Raw genomic sequence first — 15,649 nt, 5'->3', positions numbered from 1 at the left:
AAGGGAAACAAGGATGTGAATTCCAAATCGATTGCAAGGGTTAAAGTGTGATTTACCCTCTTTTGTAAATGAGAAAGTTGACTTGTTGACTATGTAGAAAAGAGAGAGAAAATGAGTGAAATAAGGAGCTACTAGTTTGGAATCATGTTGTAACTTTGGATCTAATCTAATTAGATTGATAGAGATCTACCCTGCAAATTTGGGGAAAAGTCATTGAGATCTTTGCAGGAATGTACATGGTCCTCCACATATTTCATGAAATGAAAAGGGTTCTTTCATCTCTATAAATGAAGCTCAAACTTGCAATTACAGCTACACACCTACAACCTACACATAGAAAAAGGAGGGAGAATGGTTGTGGATAGGGTTTTGCCTCAGTCAAACCTTAGTTGAGGAATCAACCTTGAAACAAAGTAATTGCAAATGCTTAAATGTAAACAATGGAAATGTATACCTTGTAGATCTGCAACTTGATGATGATTGTTTTGCTTCTTGAATGTAACTATAAATGTTGTATGAAATGACATGTAACATGACAAAACCCTAACACATACACATTCTTGCAAATGAATGGTGTAATGTTGCTTCAATTGATGAATGAAGAAGACTTGAATGCTTGAATGCTTGATGATGACCTTGAAATCCCGTATCATGTCCTTATGCCTCCTTATCCCCCTAAATGAGGGAATTGAATCCCCTTTTATACATGCCTTGAGGATTAATTTTCAACCACCAAAAACTAACAAAGATGAATTGCAAACCCCAAAGACCAAGACCAATTATGCATAGGAGATCACGTAGATCAAGCTTGGGGCCACCCTAAGGGGTGGGGACAAGGGCACCATGCCACTGTCCTACCCTATTTTGGGTCATGGATAAGGTCTAGAGAAGCCACAGGTGTTGGAGGAGGAAGGGTGAAGGGGTGAGAATGCAGAAATAGGTCTTGGTTAGGGAAGGAGATGTCTTCACTGAGGTGAGGACCTAAAATGGTTAAAATTGTAAGGGTCACAATTTTATGACACTATATTTAGCCCCCACTTTAGCGGGAGTATGGCCTATGCCAATATTGTAGGTAAAGTAGAAGAAAAGGAAAGATGAAAATGAGGGATGCAGAGAAATACCACAAGGAGTATAAGACATCACTAATATTGAAGAAAAAAAAACCCCAATCTTAGGGTCACAACTCATGCCAACATACGTAAGAGAACACAAAACAAAAAGGCACAAGGCACACACAAACAAAGACAAAGTGCAAAAAGTCACATGACAAGAACAAGACACAAGACGACAAACTAATTAGGACACAAAGACCAATGGCATCACATAAAAGAGAAAAGATGACACCATCCATGAACCATCAATAGTAAAACTATGAGTTCATGAGAGGAAGAAGAGGGAGAACATAAATACACACTTTGGTGATCCATGAGAATAAAAGAGAAGAAGAAAGACACCATGGACATCTCACCCCTAAAACTAGGTGCTCCATGGAGAGAAGGACATGGAAAATCTCACCCCTAGAGCCTATCTCAGTGATCCATGTAAAGGGAGAGAGTGAGAACACTATTAGTTCCACTCAACCTCATGCGTGTTTGTGCAAGTGAGGTTTGAAGCACCTCATAGGAGTCTATGCCCGAGTACGCTACAACCTATATAGAATGTATAGCACATATGATAAGAAAGGCATGACATCCCTCTCTAAGAGTTTGTGCTCTGGTTTCGAGTATAATCACCCACATAAGAGAAAAGTAGAATCATCTCGCTTAAGAGACTATGCTCTGGTTCCGAGAATGACCCACTGTACAAGAAAAGAAGAAATGAAGACATCTTGCTCTAATATTTTGTGCTTTGGTTCTGAGAATGACCTACTGTACAAGAGATAAGTGACGACATCTTTCTCTAAGAGGCTTCCCTCTGGTTCCAAGTCTCACTATACAAGAAAAGTGATGACATCTTTCTCTAAGAGGCTTCCCTCTATTTCCAAGAATGTCCCATTATGCAAGAAAAGTGATGACACCTTGCTCTAAGAGGCCACCCTCTGGCTCCAAGAATGTCCCACTGTACAATGCATGAGATAAGTATAGTACAAAGGAGCAATGTGGGTGCCCCATCCCCCCCCCCCCTCGCCTAAAAATGTCAACATTGGTTGATGTTGATATCTTAAAGAAACTAGAACAAGGATACCTACCTTCATCACAAAGAAGATATCCGTTATGCAACAATGCCATTGTAGACATCTAAAATTGTCCTGTCTAATTAAATAAATATTTTTATTTAATTAATTATTTTATCATAAGTCTTCTATTAATTAAATAAATATTTATTTATGTAACTAATTCATTAATTCTCTTCTAAGCCTTTCCTCATTTAAATAAATACTTTTATTTATTTAAATTATCCTTTTTCCTTAATTAAATAAATATTTTATTTATTTAATTGATCTCACTTCCTCTATTATTAAATAAATCTTTATCTATTTAATTGATTCATTAGTCTTTCCTACCCATGACACATGTCATTCATCTCTTAATTCCTACACTACCTACCCTCTCATTATTTTATTATTTCTTCTACCTACCTTTTAATCCTAGTTGACCATCTATCTTTTACACCTCTTAATCTTATCCCTATATTTCTTGCAGCGTCTTCTATATAAGAGGATGTTTCTTTCTTTATCAACACTAAACAGTCTAATTGTCTAATCAATCTTATGCAATCAAGACTTTTTGCAATCAAGCTATCAACCACATTTCTACTCTTTGTTAGCTCTTGTGCACACATAAACTATGAGAGCAAATATATCAAGCAAGATCAATGGAGATAGGAAGAATGGAGATTCAAACCCTAGTGAACATGTGATGGTATAATATTTTTGAATTTGTTGATTTGCATTGTCTTAGGTAATCTTCATTGTGTATGGTGGATTGCTTTCATTGTTAGGCTAGGGTTTTGTGGTTGAATCTATTTCAATCTTTCAATATTATTGTTTTCATTATCCACTTTTCACCATACACATTTTGGCATGCCCAGTGGGAATCTTGTCCCTTTTGCATTTAACATCTTTTGTTGCGGATTTTTTGTTTTTGAAGTTGCAGATCCAAAATTTTCCGACGATATTTTGACTTTTCGCATTTGCGCCTTTTGAAATCATGTTTTTGTTTTTATGTCATGTCTGCGCATTCCAAAATCGTGTCCATGTTCCCGACAACATGTTTTTATTTTCTAGATTGCAGGTTTTCATTTTAGTCATGTTTGTGCGGTCTTTAGGGGCATTTATGCAGTCTTCAAGGGCATTTGTGCACTCTTCATTCACATCTATGCAGTCTTCAGTCACATCTATGCAGTCTTCAATCATGCCTATGCAATCTTCAGGGGCATCTGTGCAGTCTTCAGGGGCATTTGTGTTCTCTACATTTTTTGTGTTGTGCATTTTTTAGTTCCTCATTTAGGGTTTCTATTTCATCAATTGTCTTACATTTAGGGTTTTAGATCTAGTTTATTTGAGCTAATATCTTGTGATTCAACTAACAAAGTGATGCAACTTATCTTTGGAAGCGAATCATGCATCGAAGGCCCCTATTTTTCACAAAGTGTTTTGGGATTTTGTTAAAATAAACCTAACTTGTTGGCTTGCAGGTAGGGGTAATCATTGGAAACAACCCAAACTGCTAACAAATCTTTGTTGCAGGACCTTGACAAGAGTTTGATTTTGATTTTCCTTGTGTACCTTATTTTCATAGATTAGAAAACACTTCAATTGGTGCACTAAAATTGAACTAGTGTCATGAGAAATAGGCTCTTTGTGTTTAATCTTTAGAGGGCCTGTCTCCTTGTGTGGTCACTAGGACTACTAGTGAGGAGGGAATGACCCAAGTGGTAGCAAGGCAATGCCCCCATCTTCCAAACTACTATAAATAATTATATTCATAGTAAAGCCATGGGTAATGTGTCCTTATTAGTCCATACTGACACTATGTCTCCTCATAAACCTGTTTGATCAAATTTATTTGATCAATAGTAGGGTGTAACCCCTATTGACTGGGAGCCTTATGTAATTATAGAGATGAAAGTGTCGCATGTATGGCCACATGAGCGGATGCCCTTAATAGAACCTTTTTTTTTTAGAAATCCAAGATCCTTCTAGTTGTTGGGGCAGGAGATCAGACCTCTGGAGCGGCCCACACACATACGGTTCTTAGTAGAGGTACAAAGTTTGCCATGGAGAGTTTTCATGGGGACTGGTGCTTGGCTACTCTAGAGAAGTGAGTGCTTAGGGTGGAGCCAGTGAGATCAAGCACCTAAGTATCTACTTTGAATAACATAGCCTCGAGGGAAACCCCATGTGGGATCAACAACTATTTTCTTGGCCAACCATAGGAATTGTGCTTGTTTTCTTTTAAACATTCAAACATTCAAGACCAAACATCAAAACATTATGTCTTTTGTCTCTTCAAGTGTATGCAAAATATTTTTATATCAAAAAACACACTTTGTTTTGAGTCATTTTGAGTCTAAATACCTACAAACATTGAGTCCTCGTCAATATTGTGTCCTCTTGTCACAGAAAAAAATGGTCAAAAATTCAGATTTGGTAACAACAACTTCACAAATTGGAAAAATTTGCACTTAGGCTTTAGAAACACGTATGTGTACTTTAACTGTGTCTGTGTCTGATAGAAACATGTATGTGTACTTCAACCATGTATGTGAAGGATACAGGCACATTTGTGTTTAGTATTGGAAAAACTTACAATCCAATCAACAAGAGCAATCAGTTTCAAAATTTTGGATCTTCCTAGGTTATTTCTCGAGGTTTTCATCTAGCATTCAACCTATTTTTGGGTCTCACAAAGTTCATCATTTCTTTACATCTTGCTTGCATTCACATTTGTCTAAACTTGAGTCTAAAGGTCACGTGCTTGTCCCCGTCTTACTTTGTCAACACAATACATACAACAACATTTTGCTAAGTGGTCCCTCATCAAGGTCTATCACCTTGTGGTCTCATTTGGTCTTACTTGGAGTCAAGGTTAACTTATCTCATCAAGATATCTATCATCTCATTGGAAGTCACACCTACTCTACTACATACATACTTGGTCTTGCACTTGGGACATTGCAAGTACACCTTAAACTTTGTTGGCATTTGCATGAAGATTGCATTAATGAAATCTTATATTGTCATTGATGTCAGTTAACCGGTAATGATATTGTTATAATGTTGTTTTGTAACCGGTAGGAATAGCTAGTGAAGGTAATTATAACTGGTAGGTAAGTTTGTGGAGTGAACCAGTATTCCTAAGTATTTGAATGTTGAACCAAAAAACCCTACCTATTGTTTTGATAAACCCTAACCGATTAAGTTTGGTGAATTGATTGTATTGGTTTATGATTTGATGATGAGCGGTAATGATTATGACACATTTGTATATTATATGAGGAGAGTTTCAAATTGTTTTTGGTGTGTTAATTTAATTGTTTCCATCTTGGGAATGAGCAAGTATATTGCATGTAATGCAAAGCGCATGATGAATTACTGAGTTCGATGAAGAGGTGATCAAGGAGCGGTTGAGTCTTTCTTGAATGATGTACAAAGATTGTTATGTAATCCAATGGTCATACCTGGATCGACTTATTTGTAATCTTTATGAGAATTAGGTTTTTGTTGTGTTGTCGACCTAATTGATTTGTTTATAATATTGATGAGTTGTTTTGTTTGAGTGTTGGCAAATTTGTAGTTGAGTGTGTGGTTGCCAAACCGGATGATGTATCTGCAATTTTTGAAAAAGCAGATAAAAGCATGAAAAGGATTTGAACAAGCAAGTGTAGTACCATTCTAACAGATCAACAAAATCCTATTGTTTTCTAACAATTACAACAACAAAATCCCCTAACTAGGTAAGCTCTAACAAGCTTAGTATTATTCAAATCCTCTAACTAGGTGGTCCATTATATTGTATTTCAAATCCTCTACTTAGGTTACTCCTCATAGGGTATTGCTTCTAATAGGGCATTATAGTCAATCCCTTAACTGGGTGGTCCCTAACAGGATCTTTTCTTGATAGGACTTTTTGTAAAGGCTTTAATAGGCTTGGCTCCTAATAGGGCGAACTTCAGAAGCTTTCAGATACTTATCTTGTGAGTCTCATCTCACTGTGGTTTTTCCCATTTGGGTTTCCACATCAAAAATATTGTGTCAAGTGGTGAATGTTTTTGTGGTTATGTTTTCTATGGTTGAATTTCTTAACTACTTAATCCACTTTGATAAGTTATGTTAACAGGCATAAATCAGAAATTAGGCTTTACTTATGTCAAGTAAATGTCTTTGGATGTTTGTGAGTTTCAAGTTGTTTACGGTTAATCTATTATAATATTCAACCAGCTTATTCTAATAGTGACATTGCATTTATAGTTCAGTGGTTTAACTTGTCAGTTTAAAGTTTACTTTGAGAAGTTACTTCTGAGTTAGGTGAAAGTTTATTATCAAATTTTCTATCTACTAATTCACCCCCCCTCTTAGTATTTGACTGGATCCTTATTCTTTCATCATACCATCAATTGGTATCCAAGCACTTCTCAGGTCCTCTAAGGTCTAAGCCTAACAAGTTGAGGTAAAGATCTTGATGAACATGTGAAGATTGCCAAGGAAGAGAGTCTAAGAGGAAAGTTTGATGACATGTGGATGGTTAGAGGTGAGAATATCCAACAGTATGGTCAAAGAAGAAAAGAGATAGTTGGAGAGATCAAGAGTGTTGGTGGTAAAGTGGAAGATGCCATAGTGGTTAGTAAGGTGTTGAGAACCCTACTACTGGTCTACTCTATCCGAGTTGCAGCCATTCAGGAGCTAAAGTCAATTGTCAAAACCAAGGTAATCTTTGACTCCATCATTGGTGATCTTATTGCTTTTGAATTAAATGGTTATGATGTTAGTATTCATAAATCCGAATCTGCATTTAGAGCTTCAGTATCTAACCCATATATGAGGAAAAGTAGAGATGTATGTCATAGTTATGAATCTAGATCCAACACAGAAATTGATGATGAAGACAGTTTGGTTGAGCTTGAAGCGTTGTTAGCAAAGCGGTTGCCTAGAGGTACCGGTAAATACAGAGGTAAATTACCTTTGAAATAGATTGGACACATTGTAGCTAACTTTCCTAATGGTGATAATGAGCACAAGTGAGAGAATTTCAAGAAGTACAAGGGAAAATGAAAAAGAGATTGTCTTGTTGCAGTTGATGGTGGTATCACTGATGAGGAATCTGAAGGTGATTCTAATGAAGACATTGCCTTTGTAGCCATTAAAGAGGAGACATCTAATTAGAAGGCTTTAGTTTCTCTCATGGGTAATTCTAATGACTGGATCATTGATAGTGGTTGTTCACATCACATGACCGGTGACCAGAGAAATTTTTTTTCTTTGAAGGAATTTGATGGCAGAGTTGTAAGATTTGGTAATGACTCGCCCTGCATAATTAAAGGTAAGGGAACTATTTCTCTTAATGGGAAGAGAAGTGCAGATGATGTCTACTGGGTTGAAGGTCTCAAGCATAATATTTTGAGTGTTGCTCAACTCAATGATAGAGGATACCCATTGGAGTTTAAGAATGGTATGTGCAAAATCTATGGGAGAAAAGGTGAATTGATTGCAAACAGCAAGCAGACTAAAGGTAACTTGTTTCACCTGAATCCTAAAGTCAGCAACTATTTAATTGCTAAAGTGGATGATTGTTGGCTTTGGCATAGGAGATTTTGTCATTTAAATTTTGATAACATTGTTAGAGTGAGTAAGTCCGAGACAGTGAGAGGTTTGCCTCACTTGGACAAACTGGTTAATGCTCTATGTAAGGAATGTCAGTTGGGAAAGATGGCATCCTCAACTTTTAAGAGTAAGTCTTTTTCATTAGAACATCTATTAGATTTGGTTCATACAGACCTTTGTGGACCAATAAGGACTAAAAGTATTCAAGGTGATAGATATTTTATGATCTTCATTGATGATTGCTCAAGGATGATGTGGGTCACATTCTTGAAGGATAAAATAGAAACATTTAGTAAATTCAAGGCATTCAGGGCCTTATCTGAAAAGAAGAGTGATAAGAAGATAAAGTGTCAGAGGAATGATCAAGGCAGTGCATTTACTTATGAGGAATTCACTAGATATATTGAAGAAAATGGCATCAAACAACATCTTTATGTATTGAAGAAACCACAACATAATGGTATTGCAAAGAGAAACAATTGCTCAGTTGTTGAAGCTGCTAGGATGATGTTGATACAAGGAGGTGTAGCAAAGACTTTCTGGAGAGAAGCTATCAACACAACTATCTACACTATGAACCAGATTTTAGTAAAAAGAGGTAAGGATAAGACTCCTTATGAATACTAGTATGGTAGATCACCTAATGTTAGTTATTTCAAGATATTTGGCATCAAATGTTTTATTAAGAGAGGTGACTATGTTAGTAAGTTTGAGGCTAAAAGTGATGAAGGTATATTTCTTGGTTATTCCACCAATAGTAAGGCCTACAAATGTTACAATAACCGGACACAAAGAATCATTGAGAGTGTTGATGTTTGAGCGGATGAGTATCCTAAAGTATTAGGGGAAACGAGTTTGGAGAAAAAGGATGAAGATCCTTGCATTTTGTTTTTGGAACCAAAACCTGTGAAACCTAAAACTAGTAAAGTAAATGTTGATGTACCAGTTCAACCAGAAAAAGTAAACTTAGAAGAAGAAGATGATAATGAAGAAGAAGAACCTGAAGATAATGATCATGTTACTCCAAGGTATGTGAGACTCAATCACAATCTGACTAGATTATTGGAGATAAGGATGCTGGAGTATTAACTAGAAGAAGAGCTAGAGAGGATTCTTGCATGATCTCCACTATTGAGCCTAGAACTGCTAAGGAAGCATTTGGAGATGATCATTGGGTCAAAGATATGGAGGAGGAGGTTGATCAAATTGAGAAGAAAAATACATGGACCCTAGTACCCAAATCGGTGAATAAAAATGTGATAGGTACTAAGTGGGTTTTTTGGAACAAGCTAAATGAAGATGGTGAAGTAGTTCGAAACAAAGCTAGATTGGTTTGCAAAGGTTATGCACAAGAACAAGGAGAAGATTATGGTGAGACTTTTGCACTAGTTGCTAGACTAGAAGGTGTCAAAATTTTACTGGCATTTGCAGCTCATAAGGGATTCATAATATATCGGATGGATGTGAAGTCTGTATTTTTTAATGGAATATTGGAACAAGAAGTATACATTGAGCAGCCAGATGGTTATGTTTTGACTAATGAAAAGGACATGGTATGTAAGTTGCATAAGGCATTATATTTATTAAAGCAAGAACCAAGAGCATGGTATGAAAGGCTTCATTCACAACTGATGAAGATAGGTTTTCAGAGAACCAGTGAAGATAGCAACATATATCTCAAATCTAAAGGATATAAGATACTGGCTAGTGAAGTGTTTGTGGATGATATCACATTTGGAGGCAATGATGACATGAGCAACAACTTTTCAAATGAAATGAAAAGTGAGTTTGAAATGTCTCTAGTGGGAGAGATAAAAAAATTCTTAGGTTTGCAAATACAACAAATGAAGAGTGGTATTTTCATTACATTGTCTAAGTATGTGAAAGAGGTATTAAAGACATTTGGTATGAGTGACTGTAAACTAGTTGGGACACCAATGGTTACAAGTTGTAAGTTGTCTAAGGAATATGATGCCACGTCTATTGATGAAAAGGAGTACAGGTCAATGATTGGAAAATTACACTATGTTGTTCACAACAGACCGGATATAGCTCATGCAGTTGGTCTAGTTGCTAGATTTCAAAAGAATCCTAAGGAAACACATTTGATAGCAACCAAGAGGATATCTGAGTATTTGAAAGACACTACTGACTATGGATTATGGTGTCCATATGAAGGAAACTTTGACTTGAAGGTATATACAGATGCAAATTGGGCAACTAATGTTGATGATAGGAAAAGCACAATCGATAGAGCATTCTTTCTGGGAGGAAGACTTGTTTCATGGAGTAGCAAAAAGAATAGTTCTATATCACAGTCTACTGATGAAGTTGAGTATGTTATTGCTTATATGAATTGTACCCAAGCTATCTGGATGAGGCACATTCTGGAAGGTTTCAAGATGAAGTTTACAGAACCTTTGAAGATCTTATGTGATAATACTAGTGCAATAAATATTTCCAAGAACCCTGTTTTGCATGCACGAACCAAGCATATTGAATTGAAGTATCATTTCTTGAGGGAAAAAGTGTAGAGTAAAGATGTGATCTTAGAGCATGTTTCTACCAAGGACCAGCTTGTAGATATCTTTACTTAACCTCTGCCTAAGACTACTTTTGAGTATCTTAGAAGTCAGCTAGGGGTTGTACCCCTTCATGAGGTCAATTGATCATGATGTAGATTACATCAGTCCCAAAGCTACTTGCAAAATTTTACAGCAGGATTGGTGTAGAAGTGGAGTTAATCCACATGGGGAGCATCAAGTTGTAGCTTGTTGATGTTGATCAATGAGCTTGACATTGCATGTTTTACTTTCAATTTGGCATTGTTGTCAAAGGGGGAGAAGAACTATGTAATTTTTGGGGAGAAAAATTGTATGATTGACAAATAGAAGGTCTATAGCTGGTAGCTAATGACAAGATAAAGACAAAGAGAGTACATGGTAAAATGTAAATCAAGATTCCTATTCACAATCATAGCACTCAATGGTATTGATATTTGTATTGTCATCAATGCCAAAGGGGTAGATTGTTGGCATTTGCATGAAGATTGCATTAATGAAATGTTATGTTGTCATTGATGTCAATTAGCTGGTAATAATATTTTTATAATGTTGTTTTGTAACCGATAGAAAGAGCTAGTGAAGGGAACTGTAACTGGTAGGTAAGTTTTTGGAGTGAATTGGCATTGCTAAGTATTGGAATGTTGAATTAGTAAACCCTAACCGATTAAGTTTGGTGAATTGATTGTATTGGTTTATGATCTGATGATGAATGGTAATAATTATGACACACATGCATATTGTATGTGGAGAGTTTCAAAGTGTTTTTGATTCATTGAGTTAATGGTTTTCATCTTGGGAATGAGAAAGTATATTGCATGTAATGCAAAGCGCGTGATGAGTTACTGAGTTCATTGAAGTGCTGATTAAGGAGCGATCGAGGCTTTCTTGAATGATGTGCAGAGATTGTTACGTAAACCAATGGTCATACCTAAATTGCATTATTTGTAATCTATATGAGAATTAGGTTTTTGTTGTGTCACCAACCTAATTGACCTGTTTATAAGGTCATTAAGTTGTTTTGTTTGAGTGTTGGTAAAGTTGTAGTTGACTGTGTGGTTGTTGAACTAGATGATGTATCTGCAGTTTGTGTAAAAGTAGATAAAAGCATGAAAAGGATCTGAACAAGCAAGTGTAGTTCTATTTTAATAGATCAAAAATATCTTGTTGTTTTCTATCAATGACAATAGTAAAATCCCCTAACCGGGTAAGCTCTAACAAGCTTAGTGTTATTCAAATCCTCTAACTAGGTGGTCCATTAGTTTGGACTTCAAATCCTCTACCGAGGTTACTCCTCATAAGGTATTGCTTCTAATAGGGCATTATAGTCAATCCCTTAACCAGGTGGTCCCTAATAGGATTTGTTCTTAACATGACTTTTTGTAAAGTCTTTAATAGGCTTAGCCCCTAATAGGGAAAACTTAAGAAGAGTTCAGATACTTATCTTGTGAGTCTCATCTCATCGTGGTTTTTCCCATTTGAGTTTCCACATCAAAAATATTGTGTCAAGTGGTGAATGTGTTTGTAGTTATGTTTTCTATGGTTGAATTTCTTAACTACTTAATCCAATATGATAAGTTATGTTAACATGCATAAATTAGAAACGATGTTTTACTTATGTCAAGTAAATGTCTTTGGATGTTTGTGAGTTTCAAGTTGTTTACTGTTAATCTATTGTAACAGTCAACCAGTTTATTCTGACAGTGATATTGCATTTATAGTTCAATGGTTTAACTTGTCAGTTTAAAGTTTACATTGAGAGGTTATTTCTAAGTTAGGTGAAATTTTATTATAAGTTTTTCTATCTACTAATTCACCCCCCCTCTTAGTAGTTGACCGGATCATTATTATTTCATCATACCATCAAACTCATTTACATTCCATCCAACTCTTGGTCTTTCATACTATTTCCATTTTCATCTAGTCTCCCACATCTTGATCAAGACCTAGTTCATGGTTGAAACCCATTCCCAAAAATCTAGGAGTGAAGATAAAAAAGTTGAAGACTCCACAAATATGAGTGGCTATGAGTATGACGATATCTTTTTCAATTCTGATCATACCACATTACCTAGGATGGACATCTATACAAACATTCAGAATATTGAGAACATGGATAATACAAACAACAATGATGCACAAGATGACAATGTTGACAACATTTCAATACACTCAGCAAAGGTAGGAGATGTAATCATGGATCCTCATTTCAACAAGATGATATAAGAAATCATGAGAAGAGATAGACAATATTTCCTACAAGTGATGGCACAAAGTGGAACTAAGATACCTCACAATTTTGACATGTCCCAAATAGTATAAAATCGACCTACTCAAGAAAATCAAGTCAACATGGATCAAAGGAGACCTAATAGTGGAGGTAATAGAGGACCATGTTTCATGCCTGAGTCACCATCATCCTTGTTTCAAAAACCTAAGATCCCAAATACACTTCGTCAAGCTTATGATACTCATGAAAGAACATCTCATGAACAACTCTATCTACACAGACCCTTATGGAAATCTTATGCAGATAAATACACTCAATTTCATACTGTAGACACCTAAAATTGTCATGTCTAATTAAATAAATATTTTATTTATTTAATTATTTGAGCCTAATTCTTCTATTAATTAAATAAATATTTATTTATTTAATTAATTCATTTATCCTCTTCTAGCCTTATTTCTCATTTAAATAAATACTTTTATTTATTTAAATTACCCTTTTCCTAAATTAAATAAATATCTTATTTATTTAATTGATCCCACTTCCTCTATTAATTAAATGAATATTTATTTATTTAATTAATTCATTTTCTACCCATGACACATGTCATTCATCTCTTAATTCATACACTACCTACCCCTTTCATTATTTTATTATTTTCTCTACCTACCCTCTAATCATAGCCGACCTCTTTTACACCTCTCAATCTTATCCCTCCATTTCTTATAGTGTCTTCTAAATAAGGAGATGCTTCCTTCATTATCAAACCCTCACGAATGCATTCTAACCACTCGACTACACTTTCAAACATACATATGTGATCCTACTTGCAACCACATTTCCATTCTTTGTTGAGCTCTTGTGCACACATAAAATCTGAGAGCAAATATATCAAGCAAGATCAATGGAGATAGGAAGAATGGAGATCCAAACCCTATCGGACATGTGATGGTATAATCTTTGTGATTTCATTTTATTTGCATTGTCTTAGGTAATCTTCATATGTTATGGTGGATCTTTGTTGTTGTTAGGCTAGAGTTTTGTGGTTGAATTCATTTAGTCTTTCAATATTATTGTTGTTATCCATTTTCACCATAAACATCAATTTCATACCAATACTAAGAACCAAACTCAAAAGCAATTGGATACCCAGAGGCATGCTCAAAATTTGGACACAAGAAAACCCTGTGTCAAATTTAAGGGCAATACACAAGAGAAAACTTATGATATGCCTTATGACCCTATATCAAGTGGTCCCTACGCACATTATCATTATAGACCTCCTCCATGTAAACATGTTTATGATCAATACCATCAATATATACATTATCCTCCTTCTCCACCCAATGGATCAGGCATGGGATATGGTCCAAGAAGTCGGTCTCCACCCAAAAACAATTTGGAATAGTAGATAAAGGACTTACAAAAGAATATGGAGGACATCAATACACCAAAACTAGCTTACACAATGAGAGATATATGTCCCTATCCATTTGATAGAAACATTCCAATGCCTCCATTTTCTACACATTTTGTAACACCAAAGTTTGAAAAGTAAAGAGGCAAAGGGGACCCTAAGGCACATATAAGACAGTTTTTCACAGCTTGTATTGAGGTAGTAGCAGAAGAAACATACTTGATAAGATTGTTTCCACAAAGCTTAGGTGAACAAGCTATGGAATGGTTCTCCCAACTTCCACCTGGAATTAAGTCATGGGGTGACTTAGCAGAGGCATTTATCCAATATTTCTCATACAATATAGAGATAGATATATCAGTTGCCACTTTGTGCAATACCAAACAGAAAGATGGGGAGTCATTTTCATCATTCTTACAAAGATGGAGGAATTTAGCTAGTAGATGCTCTTGCGAAATTCCACAAAAACAAATGGTAGAGATGTTTACATAGAATGTTAATAGAGAAATTGGTTATGACTTGAGGAAATCTTGTTTGTCCACTTTCAAGGAATTCATTGAGAAAGGCTTAGCAACAGAGAAGGTCTTAATTAAGCAAGGAATCATCAAGATATTCAAAGAAAGTAAAGAGGATTTTAAAGGAAAGGACAAGCCATGATTTTGGAACAAGAAAAGGAACATAGTAAATGATGGTGTTGTTGATGCTAACATAGTGAGACCAAAAATCACTCTTTCAGGACCAAGTTCTTCTACAAACAACCAATTAAATACTCAAGGAAATTCAAAACCATGAAGGAAATACAACTCATTGGGAGAACCACCTGAGTTAGCTTATAGGAAGCTAGTGGAAAACAAGCTCATAACAATTCCAGACAATCCTCCATATGAACCAAAATTCAAACAAAATTGGTGGAATGACGATGAGTATTACGAATATCACAAGAGCAAGGGACATAAAACAGGAAATTTCCATTGCTTGAAGAACATTATACATGATCTTATTGATAGAGGTGACATTGAGATCGATGGACATACATCCAATCAAGAACATGAGATGTTTAAGGAACCATTCCCTAAACATGACAAGAGAAAATCCAAAGCCACAGATGATCAAGCCAACTATACCAAAGTGTCATATGACTATGATTCAACTGTTAACCAATTTCAATGGACAACTATGTTTCTACTATTATCATAAAAGACAATGCACCTAAAAGTTCTACCCAAAGAACCAAAGTTGTCCTAAAAGGTATTGGACCTTCTTCTAAATCTACCTCTAAATGTAATGTCACAACTCGTCAATGTAAAGTCACCCTGCAAGGTACTCCAGCTAAAACCACCACTTTCTCATTGGCCAAACCTAAGTAAAACCTAGTAGAATAGTTAGGGAAGACACCCACACTTATCTCAATCCTAGAACTATTGTGTATCTCTCTTTCGCATAAAGCCATACTTGAAAAAGTTCTAAGAGAAACTTTTGTACCCACTGATCTGAACGTGGACTAGTTTCAAGACATGATGGGATACCTTTCCATTCCACATTCCCTTACATTCACCAAAGCTGATGACACCTCCATAAGCCAACCATATAATGCACCTTTACATATTAAATCTTTCCTACACAAACATCAAATAAAATGAGTCCTAATAGATGGAGGAGAAGATCTAAACATTTGTACA

Source organism: Cryptomeria japonica, chromosome 5 (assembly GCF_030272615.1).
Source record: "Cryptomeria japonica chromosome 5, Sugi_1.0, whole genome shotgun sequence".
NCBI classification, from domain to species: domain Eukaryota; kingdom Viridiplantae; phylum Streptophyta; class Pinopsida; order Cupressales; family Cupressaceae; genus Cryptomeria; species Cryptomeria japonica.
The sequence above is the reverse complement of the archived record's forward strand: the minus strand, read 5'-3'. Positions refer to the sequence as shown.